This window comes from Myxine glutinosa, chromosome 13 (genome assembly GCF_964187855.1).
Source record: "Myxine glutinosa chromosome 13, kmMyxGlut1.1, whole genome shotgun sequence".
Classification (NCBI taxonomy): domain Eukaryota; kingdom Metazoa; phylum Chordata; class Myxini; order Myxiniformes; family Myxinidae; genus Myxine; species Myxine glutinosa.
The window spans coordinates 12,918,501-12,930,775 of NC_136273.1; the positions used below are offsets into that span (position 1 = coordinate 12,918,501).

The window sequence follows — 12,275 nt, forward strand, 5'->3', positions numbered from 1 at the left end:
ACGTTCAAGCAAACTACTCACTGTAACGTTCAAGCAAACTAGTTTGCACTTCAAACTACTCACTGCAACGTTCAAGCAAACTAGCATGCACTTCAAACTACTCACTGTAACGTTCAAGCAAACTAGCATGCACTTCAAACTACTCACTGTAACGTTCAAACAAACTAGCATGCATTTCAAACTACTCACTGTAACGTTCAAGCAAACTACTCACTGTAACGTTCAAGCAAAATAGTTTGCACTTCAAACTACTCACTGCAACGTTCAAGCAACTATCATGCACTTCAAACTACTCACTAACGTTCAAGCAAACTAGCATGCACTTCAAACTACTCACTGCAACGTTCAAGCAAACTAGCATGCACTTCAAACTACTCACTGTAACGTTCAAGCAAACTAGCATGCACTTCAAACTACTCACTGTAACGTTCAAGCAAACTAGTTTGCACTTCAAACTACTCACTGCAACGTTCAAGCAAACTAGCATGCACTTCAAACTACTCACTGTAACGTTCAAGCAAACTAGCATGCACTTCAAACTACTCACTGCAACGTTCAAGCAAACTAGCATGCACTTCAAACTACTCACTGTAACGTTCAAGCAAACTAGCATGCACTTCAAACTACTCACTGCAACGTTCAAACAAACTAGCATGCATTTCAAACTACTCACTGTAACGTTCAAGCAAACTACTCACTGTAACGTTCAATCAAACTACTCACTGCAACGTTCAAGCAAACTAGTTTGCACTTCAAACTACTCACTGTAACGTTCAAGCAAACTAGCATGCACTTCAAACTACTCACTGTAACGTTCAAGTAAACTACTCACTCTAACGTTCAAGCAAACTACTCACTGTAACGTTCAAGCAAACTAGCATGCACTTCAAACTACTCACTGTAACGTTCAAGTAAACTACGCACTGTAACGTTCAAGCAAACTACTCACTGTAACGTTCAAGAAAACTAGCATGCACTTCAAACTACTCACTGTAACGTTCAAGCAAGCGACTCACTGTAACGTTCAAGCAAGCTCACTGTAACGTAAAAACAAACTATCATGCACTTCAAACTACTCACTGTAACGTTCAAACAAACTACTCACTGTAACGTTCAAACAAACTACCCACTGTAACGTTCAAGTAAACTACTCACTGTAACGTTCAATCAAACTACTCACTGTAACGTTCAAGCAAACTACTCACTGTAACGTTCAAGCAAACTATCATTTACTTCAAACTACTCACTGTAACGTTCAAGCAAACTACTCACTGTAACGTTCAAGCAAACAATCATTTACTTCAAACTACTCACTGTAACGTTCAAGCAAACTACTCACTGTAACGTTCAAACAAACTATCATGCACTTCAAACTACTCACTGTAACGTTCAAGTAAACTACTCACTGTAACGTTCAATCAAACTACTCACTGTAACGTTCAAGCAAACTACTCACTGTAACGTTCAAGCAAACTATCATGCACTTCAAACTACTCATTGTAACGTTCAAGCAAACTATCATGCACTTCAAACTACTCACTGTAACGTTCAAGTAAACTACTCACTGTAACGTTCAATCAAACTACTCACTTTAACGTTCAAGCAAACTACTCACTGTAACGTTCAGGCAAACTATCATTTACTTCAAACTACTCACTGTAACGTTCAAGCAAACTACTCACTGTAACGTTCAAGCAAACTATCAAGTATCATGCACTTCAAACTACTCACTGTAACGTTCAATCAAACTACTCACTGTAACGTTCAAGCAAACTACTCACTATGACGTTCAAGCAAACTACTCACTGTAACGTTCAAGTAAACTACTCACTTTTTTTTTTTTTTTTTTTTTTTGTATACAAGATCGAGGCTCGTGAAGGAGCGAACATTTATCACACAGAAAGACAAACCGACAAACCGACACATAACCGACAAACCGACACATAAAACAAAAAGCATCGGGAGCGGTAGACAAGATGGGGAGAGAGGGGGAAGGACACAAACACAACATTTGAGAGCAGGAACCGAGAGACATGGAGACATCGAGAGATCTGTGGGAGGGAGAGGGCTTTGAGGGGGAGGCATGGGAAAGGGGGTGGGAGAGGCATAAAACATATGGACACTGCCAGGACTACCAGGAAAGAAGTTGGAATTACAAACAAGGTGGATCTGGGGTGAATTAGTGGGGGTAGAAAAGATCAAGGTTTTGGATGGGGGAAGATAAGAGATGGTGGTGAACAGCTGTTTTAAAGACCTGGAGGGAGGAGTGGGATTGAAGGGAGTGTGGGAGTTTGTTCCAGAGGCGGGAGAAAAGAGGAATGAAGGAGTGAAGGTGAGCAGAGAGCCGAGATTTTGGCAGTTTAACCATCAGAGGCTTGCTGGCAGATCTTGTGTGACCTGTAGGAATATTTGGGGGACAGAGCACAGAGAGAGCTGGGGGAGCAAGGCCGGAGAGGAGTCGGTAGAAGACAGAAAGACCACCTACCTGCCTGCGGTGAGTGAGTGAAAGGCCCTCAGAGATAGCTTCATCGCGGGAGATTCCAATGATTCTGAAAGCTTTGGTTTCAACAGCGTGAAGCCGAGCTAGGTGTGAGGCAGGAGCACCGGCCCATAGGGGAGAACAGTATTCCATTGAGCTGCGGATGAAAGCCTTGTATGTGGTGAGGAGCTCAGGTGTGCCTAGGAAGGACTTCGCACGACGGAGGATGCCCAGTCGGCGACTGGCTTTGCAGGCCAGCTTGGAAATGTGGTTTTCCCAAGAAAGATCATGGCAGATAGTGAGACCCAAAAGCTTGAGCGACAGAACTTCTTGGAGAGGATTGTTGAGAAAGTAGATGGGAGGTTTGCCCAGTCGATCTTTTCGGAGAGACATCGTAAGAGTGTGAGATTTGTCAGGATTGAACGACATGTTCCACTTGTTTGACCAGTCTGTGATTTTGTCCAGGTCTTCAGAGAGTGAGGAGGCTGCAGACTGCCGATCTGAGGGAAGAGGAATGGAGCGACAGAGAGTGGAGTCATCAGCAAAGAGATAGAGAGGATTTTCCAGAGAGTCGGAGAGATCATTGATAAAGACCAGAAAAAGCACAGGGCCCAGCACACTGCCTTGGGGAACTCCAGCCTGAACAGGAAGGGGAGATGACAGAAATCCATTCAGGGCCACACGTTGACTACGTCCAGAGAGGAAGTCCGCAAGCCATGAGTGGAGATTTCCATGGATACCATCGGAGGAGAGTTTGGTGAGCAGAGCTGGGTGCCAGACCGTATCGAAGGCACGTGATATGTCAAGGGAGACAGCGCTGATTTCCTGTTTGGCATTGAGGACCTCCATCCATTGTTGAGACAGCAGAAGCAACATGTCCAGAGTAGAGTGACCTGGTCTGAATCCAAATTGATGATCAGAGATCAAGCCATTGGAGAAGAGGAAAGATTTCATATCCGAAGCAATGATGGATTCCATGACTTTGCTGATAATTGGGAGCAGGCTGATTGGTCTGTAGTTGCAAGGATCTGTTTTTGCACCTTTTTTGTGTAAAGCGGTAATGTTTGCTGATTTCCAGGATGCTGGCAGATGACCTTGAGCAAAAGATAGGGTGAAAAGAACAGAGAGAGGGTGAGATAGAGCGGCAGAGCATGATTTTAGGACCCGTGGGCTGATGCCGTCTGGTCCAGTTGCAGAATCAGAGTCGAGGTTAGACAAAAACTCTGAAGACAAAAAACTGAACTCTGAAGACAAAAAAAAACTGATAAAAAAAAACTGAAGACAAAAAACTTCAATCAAACTACTCACTGTAACGTTCAAGTAAACTACTCACTGTAACGTTCAATCAAACTACTCACTGTAACGTTCAATCAAACTGCTCACTGTAACGTTCAAGTAAACTACTCACTGTAATGTTCAAGTAAACTACTCACTGTAACGTTCAATCAAACTGCTCACTGTAACGTTCAAGTAAACTACTCACTGTAACGTTCAAGCAAACTACTCACTGTAACGTTCAAACAAACTATCATGCACTTCAAACTACTCACTGTAACGTTCAAGCAAACTATCATGCACTTCAAACTACTCACTGTAACGTTCAAGCAAACTACTCACTGTAACGTTCAAGCAAACTATTCACTGTAACGTTCAAGCAAACTAGCATGCACTTCAAACTACTCACTGTAACGTTCAAGAAAGCTACTCACTGTAACGTTCAAGCAAGCTACTCACTGTAACGTTCAAACAAACTATCATGCACTTCAAACTACTCACTGTAACGTTCAAACAAACTACTCACTGTAACGTTCAAACAAACTACCCACTGTAACGTTCAAACAAACTACCCACTGTAACGTTCAAGTAAACTACTCACTGTAACGTTCAATCAAACTACTCACTGTAACGTTCAAACAAACTACTCACTGTAACGTTCAAGCAAACTACTCACTGTAATGTTCAAGTAAACTACTCACTGTAACGTTCAATCAAACTGCTCACTGTAACGTTCAAGTAAACTACTCACTGTAATGTTCAAGTAAACTACTCACTGTAACGTTCAAGTAAACTACTCACTGTAACGTTCAATCAAACTGCTCACTGTAACGTTCAAGTAAACTACTCACTGTAACGTTCAAGCAAACTATTCACTGTAACGTTCAAGCAAACTAGCATGCACTTCAAACTACTCACTGTAACGTTCAAGAAAGCTACTCACTGTAACGTTCAAGCAAGCTACTCACTGTAACGTTCAAACAAACTATCATGCACTTCAAACTACTCACTGTAACGTTCAAACAAACTACTCACTGTAACGTTCAAACAAACTACCCACTGTAACGTTCAAACAAACTACCCACTGTAACGTTCAAGTAAACTACTCACTGTAACGTTCAATCAAACTACTCACTGTAACGTTCAAACAAACTACTCACTGTAACGTTCAAGCAAACTACTCACTGTAACGTTCAAGCAAACTATCATTTACTTCAAACTACTCACTGTAACGTTCAAGCAAACTACTCACTGTAACGTTCAAACAAACTATCATGTACTTCAAACTACTCACTGTAACGTTCAAGTAAACTACTCACTGTAACGTTCAATCAAACTACTCACTGTAACGTTCAAGCAAACTATCATGCACTTCAAACTACTCACTGTAACGTTCAAGCAAACTATCATGCACTTCAAACTACTCACTGTAACGTTCAAACAAACTATCATGCACTTCAAACTACTCACTGTAACGTTCAAGTCAACTACTCACTGTAACGTTCAAGCAAACTATCATTTACTTCAAACAACTCACTGTAACGTTCAAGCAAACTACTCACTGTAACGTTCAAACAAAGTGTCATTTACTTCAAACTACTCACTGTAACGTTCAAGCAAACTATCATGCACTTCAAACTACTCACTGTAACGTTCAAGTAAACTACTCACTGTAACGTTCAATCAAACCACTCACTGTAACGTTCAAGCAAACTAGTTTGCACTTCAAACTACTCACTGTAACGTTCAAGTAAACTACTCACTGTAACGTTCAATCAAACTACTCACTGTAACGTTCAAACAAACTACTCACTGTAACATTGAAGCAAACTATCATTTACTTCAAACTACTCACTGTAACGTTCAAGCAAACTACTCACTGTAACGTTCAAGCAAACTATCAAGTATCATGCACTTCAAACTACTTACTGTAACGTTCAATCAAACTACTCACTGCAACGTTCAAGCAAACTAGTTTGCACTTCAAACTACTCACTGCAACGTTCAAGCAAACTAGCATGCACTTCAAACTACTCACTGTAACGTTCAAGCAAACTATCATTTACTTCAAACTACTCACTGTAACGTTCAAGCAAACTACTCACTGTAACGTTCAAGCAAACTATCATGCACTTCAAACTACTCACTGTAACGTTCAAGCAAACTACTCACTGTAACGTTCAAGTAAACTACTCACTGTAACGTTCAAGTAAACTACTCACTGTAACGTTCAAGCAAACTACTCACTGTAACATTCAAGCAAACTATCATTTACTTCAAACTACTCACTGTAACGTTCAAGCAAACTACTCACTGTAACGTTCAAGCAAACTATCAAGTATCATGCACTTCAAACTACTCACTGTAACATTGAAGCAAACTATCATTTACTTCAAACTACTCTGTACCTTCAAGCAAACTATCAAGTATCATGCACTTCAAACTACTCACTGTAACGTTCAAGCAAACTATCAAGTATCATGCACTTCAAACTACTCACTGTAACGTTCAAGCAAACTATCATGCACTTCAAACTACTCACTGTAACGTTCAAGCAAACTACTCACTGTAACGTTCAAGTAAACCACTCACTGTAACGTTCAAGCAAACTACTTACTGTAACGTTCAAGCAAACTACTCACTGTAACGTTCAAGTAAACCACTCACTGTAACGTTCAAGTAAACTACTCACTGTAACGTTCAAGCCAACTACTCACTGTAACGTTCAAGTAAACTACTCACTGTAACGTTCAAGCAAACTACGCACTGTAACGTTCAAGCAAACTACTCACTGTAACGTTCAAGCAAACTATCATGCACTTCAAACTACTCACTGTAACGTTCAAACAAACTATCATGCACTTCAAACAACTCACTGTAACGTTCAAGCAAACTACTCACTGTAACGTTCAAACAAAGTATCATTTACTTCAAACTACTCACTGTAACGTTCAAGCAAACTATCATGCACTTCAAACTACTCACTGTAACGTTCAAGTAAACTACTCACTGTAACGTTCAATCAAACTACTCACTGTAACGTTCAAGCAAACTAGTTTGCACTTCAAACTACTCACTGTAACGTTCAAGTAAACTACTCACTGTAACGTTCAATCAAACTACTCACTGTTACGTTCAAACAAACTACTCACTGTAACATTGAAGCAAACTATCATTTACTTCAAACTACTCACTGTAACGTTCAAGCAAACTACTCACTGTAACGTTCAAGCAAACTATCAAGTATCATGCACTTCAAACTACTTACTGTAACGTTCAATCAAACTACTCATTGTAACGTTCAAGCAAACTACTCACTGCAACGTTCAAGCAAACTAGCATGCACTTCAAACTACTCACTGTAACGTTCAAGCAAACTATTCACTGTAACGTTCAAGCAAACTAGCATGCACTTCAAACTACTCACTGTAACGTTCAAGAAAGCTACTCACTGTAACGTTCAAGCAAGCTACTCACTGTAACGTTCAAACAAACTATCATGCACTTCAAACTACTCACTGTAACGTTCAAACAAACTACTCACTGTAACGTTCAAACAAACTACCCACTGTAACGTTCAAACAAACTACCCACTGTAACGTTCAAGTAAACTACTCACTGTAACGTTCAATCAAACTACTCACTGTAACGTTCAAACAAACTACTCACTGTAACGTTCAAGCAAACTACTCACTGTAACGTTCAAGCAAACTATCATTTACTTCAAACTACTCACTGTAACGTTCAAGCAAACTACTCACTGTAACGTTCAAACAAACTATCATGTACTTCAAACTACTCACTGTAACGTTCAAGTAAACTACTCACTGTAACGTTCAATCAAACTACTCACTGTAACGTTCAAGCAAACTATCATGCACTTCAAACTACTCACTGTAACGTTCAAGCAAACTATCATGCACTTCAAACTACTCACTGTAACGTTCAAACAAACTATCATGCACTTCAAACTACTCACTGTAACGTTCAAGTCAACTACTCACTGTAACGTTCAAGCAAACTATCATTTACTTCAAACAACTCACTGTAACGTTCAAGCAAACTACTCACTGTAACGTTCAAACAAAGTGTCATTTACTTCAAACTACTCACTGTAACGTTCAAGCAAACTATCATGCACTTCAAACTACTCACTGTAACGTTCAAGTAAACTACTCACTGTAACGTTCAATCAAACTACTCACTGTAACGTTCAAGCAAACTAGTTTGCACTTCAAACTACTCACTGTAACGTTCAAGTAAACTACTCACTGTAACGTTCAATCAAACTACTCACTGTAACGTTCAAACAAACTACTCACTGTAACATTGAAGCAAACTATCATTTACTTCAAACTACTCACTGTAACGTTCAAGCAAACTACTCACTGTAACGTTCAAGCAAACTATCAAGTATCATGCACTTCAAACTACTTACTGTAACGTTCAATCAAACTACTCACTGCAACGTTCAAGCAAACTAGTTTGCACTTCAAACTACTCACTGCAACGTTCAAGCAAACTAGCATGCACTTCAAACTACTCACTGTAACGTTCAAGCAAACTATCATTTACTTCAAACTACTCACTGTAACGTTCAAGCAAACTACTCACTGTAACGTTCAAGCAAACTATCATGCACTTCAAACTACTCACTGTAACGTTCAAGCAAACTACTCACTGTAACGTTCAAGTAAACTACTCACTGTAACGTTCAAGTAAACTACTCACTGTAACGTTCAAGCAAACTACTCACTGTAACATTCAAGCAAACTATCATTTACTTCAAACTACTCACTGTAACGTTCAAGCAAACTACTCACTGTAACGTTCAAGCAAACTATCAAGTATCATGCACTTCAAACTACTCACTGTAACATTGAAGCAAACTATCATTTACTTCAAACTACTCTGTACCTTCAAGCAAACTATCAAGTATCATGCACTTCAAACTACTCACTGTAACGTTCAAGCAAACTATCAAGTATCATGCACTTCAAACTACTCACTGTAACGTTCAAGCAAACTATCATGCACTTCAAACTACTCACTGTAACGTTCAAGCAAACTACTCACTGTAACGTTCAAGTAAACCACTCACTGTAACGTTCAAGCAAACTACTTACTGTAACGTTCAAGCAAACTACTCACTGTAACGTTCAAGTAAACCACTCACTGTAACGTTCAAGTAAACTACTCACTGTAACGTTCAAGCCAACTACTCACTGTAACGTTCAAGTAAACTACTCACTGTAACGTTCAAGCAAACTACGCACTGTAACGTTCAAGCAAACTACTCACTGTAACGTTCAAGCAAACTATCATGCACTTCAAACTACTCACTGTAACGTTCAAACAAACTATCATGCACTTCAAACAACTCACTGTAACGTTCAAGCAAACTACTCACTGTAACGTTCAAACAAAGTATCATTTACTTCAAACTACTCACTGTAACGTTCAAGCAAACTATCATGCACTTCAAACTACTCACTGTAACGTTCAAGTAAACTACTCACTGTAACGTTCAATCAAACTACTCACTGTAACGTTCAAGCAAACTAGTTTGCACTTCAAACTACTCACTGTAACGTTCAAGTAAACTACTCACTGTAACGTTCAATCAAACTACTCACTGTTACGTTCAAACAAACTACTCACTGTAACATTGAAGCAAACTATCATTTACTTCAAACTACTCACTGTAACGTTCAAGCAAACTACTCACTGTAACGTTCAAGCAAACTATCAAGTATCATGCACTTCAAACTACTTACTGTAACGTTCAATCAAACTACTCATTGTAACGTTCAAGCAAACTACTCACTGCAACGTTCAAGCAAACTAGCATGCACTTCAAACTACTCACTGTAACGTTCAAGCAAACTATCATTTACTTCAAACTACTCACTGTAACGTTCAAGCAAACTACTCACTGTAACGTTCAAGCAAACTATCATGCACTTCAAACTACTCACTGTAACGTTCAAGCAAACTACTCACTGTAACGTTCAAGTAAACTACTCACTGTAACGTTCAAGTAAACTACTCACTGTAACGTTCAAGCAAACTACTCACTGTAACATTCAAGCAAACTATCATTTACTTCAAACTACTCACTGTAACGTTCAAGCAAACTACTCACTGTAACGTTCAAGCAAACTATCAAGTATCATGCACTTCAAACTACTCACTGTAACATTGAAGCAAACTATCATTTACTTCAAACTACTCTGTACCGTTCAAGCAAACTATCAAGTATCATGCACTTCAAACTACTCACTGTAACGTTCAAGCAAACTATCAAGTATCATGCACTTCAAACTACTCACTGTAACGTTCAAGCAAACTATCAAGTATCATGCACTTCAAACTACTCACTGTAACGTTCAAGCAAACTATCATGCACTTCAAACTACTCACTGTAACGTTCAAGCAAACTACTCACTGTAACGTTCAAGTAAACCACTCACTGTAACGTTCAAGCAAACTACTCACTGTAACGTTCAAGTAAACCACTCACTGTAACGTTCAAGTAAACTACTCACTGTAACGTTCAAGCCAACTACTCACTGTAACGTTCAAGTAAACTACTCACTGTAACGTTCAAGCAAACTACGCACTGTAACGTTCAAGCAAACTACTCACTGTAACGTTCAAGCAAACTATCATGCACTTCAAACTCTTCACTTTAACATTCAAGTAAACTACTCACTGTAACGTTCAGGTAAACTACTCACTGTAACGTTCAAGTAAACTACTCACTGTAACGTTCAGGTAAACTACTCACTGTAACGTTCAAGTAAACTCCTCACTGTAACGTTCAAGTAAACTACTCACTGTAACGTTCAAGTAAACTACTCACTGTGACGTTCAAGTAAACTACTCACTGTAACGTTCAAGTAAACTACTCACTGTAACGTTCAAGCAAACTAGCATGCACTTCAAACTCCTCACTTTAACATTCAAGTAAACTACTCACTGTAACGTTCAGGTAAACTACTCACTGTAACGTTCAAGTAAACTACTCACTGTAACGTTCAGGTAAACTACTCACTGTAACGTTCAAGTAAACTACTCACGGTAACGTTCACGTAAACTAATCACTGTAACGTTCAAGCCAACGACTCACTGTAACGTTCAAGCCAACTACTCACTGTAACGTTCAAGTAAACTACTCACTGTAACGTTCAGGTAAACTACTCACTGTAACGTTCAGGTAAACTACTCACTGTAACGTTCAGGTAAACTACTCACTGTAACGTTCAATCACACTGGAATGAACCTCAAACTACTCGACGTGTATTGTTGTTGAAATCACACGAATCAGTGAGAGTCGACAAACAAAATGTTTGCTCGTTATATCATTGATTACACAACAATATCGACCACAGCGAATGGGCAGCGATGGACGTTCGTCTTGTCCTGCTCGGGTTCCGGACATAGAACCTGTGGTCACGTCCGCCTGGTCCATCTGGCCTGTCCCAGTTGCAGTTACCGTAACCTGTCGCGACTTCCATAACACCTTAACTCAGGTGTACGTACGTACCCACTTGTCCCCCCTCCAAAAGGATCTATCACGTGAACCTGAAACATGAAAATCTCGCTCTCGAAATTGTTTCTTACCAGGTTTTGCGGACAAATGGTAGAGAAATGGAGTAAACGTGGCGGACGAACTCACATCTGTGAGTAGAATTTGGGGAGGAGGGGGAGGACTGGAAGTGGAAGAGGAGGGGGATGTCCTTTGGATCCAGAGCGGTGTGTGGTGCGGGATTGGCTGGACTGCCTTTAATAGTGCCTCAGATACTGTTTTTCGAGCTCCTGAAATATATTGTCCGAAATACCCATCAAAACCACGTGTTTTGCCCGGATCATCTATTTATTACGTCCGCAACTTGTTGGCAATTGGCAAATCCCATCCACCCTTGCCCCTTTCCTGAAGGTGCCTGTATCTCCCTCCACTCGCTTTATTGAATTTACTGAATGTCAACACGTGAAGAATTCCCTATTTGTCCTTCGTTACTGAACTGTTACCTCATTTGAAAGGCCCGTAACTTGTAACTTCTCCCAACCTCCATTTCCATCTCTCGATCAGCACTTTAATCAAGCCCATTAGTTTTAACACAAGAAAATGGACGAAAGAACTAACAGGCTTAGACAAATAATTGTACATGCAGCCTGTAAACAAACTTCGACAAATAATTGTAGGCCTACATGCAGCCTGTAAACAAACTTTGACAAATAATTGTACATGCAGCCTGTAAACAGACTTAGACAAATAATTGTACATGCAGCCTGTAAACATACTTAGACAAATAATTGTACATGCAGCCTGTAAACAGACTTAGACAAATAAATGTACATGCAGCCTGTAAACAGACTTAGACAAATAATTGTACATGCGGCCTGTAAACAGACTTAGACAAATAATTGTACATGCAGCCTGTAAACAGACTTAGACAAATAATTGTACATGCAGCCTCTAAACAGACTTAGACAAATAATTGCACATGCAGCCTGT

General features: G+C 39.9%; 1 protein-coding gene across 2 annotated transcripts in view; it reads right to left on the reverse strand.

Annotated features, from left to right (window-relative positions):
- The window catches only part of LOC137438611 (prolyl 4-hydroxylase subunit alpha-1), a 113,604-nt gene extending 102,112 nt beyond the window's left edge, over positions 1-11,492 (reverse strand). The window contains exon 1 of one of the 2 annotated variants that reach the window (XM_068133813.2): positions 11,381-11,492. The gene's annotated coding sequence lies outside the window, so the exon portion shown is untranslated. The remainder of the gene's footprint in view (positions 1-11,380) is intronic. The other variant, XM_078767102.1, reaches the window with a different exon arrangement.
- Between the last annotated feature and the right edge of the window lie 783 nt (positions 11,493-12,275).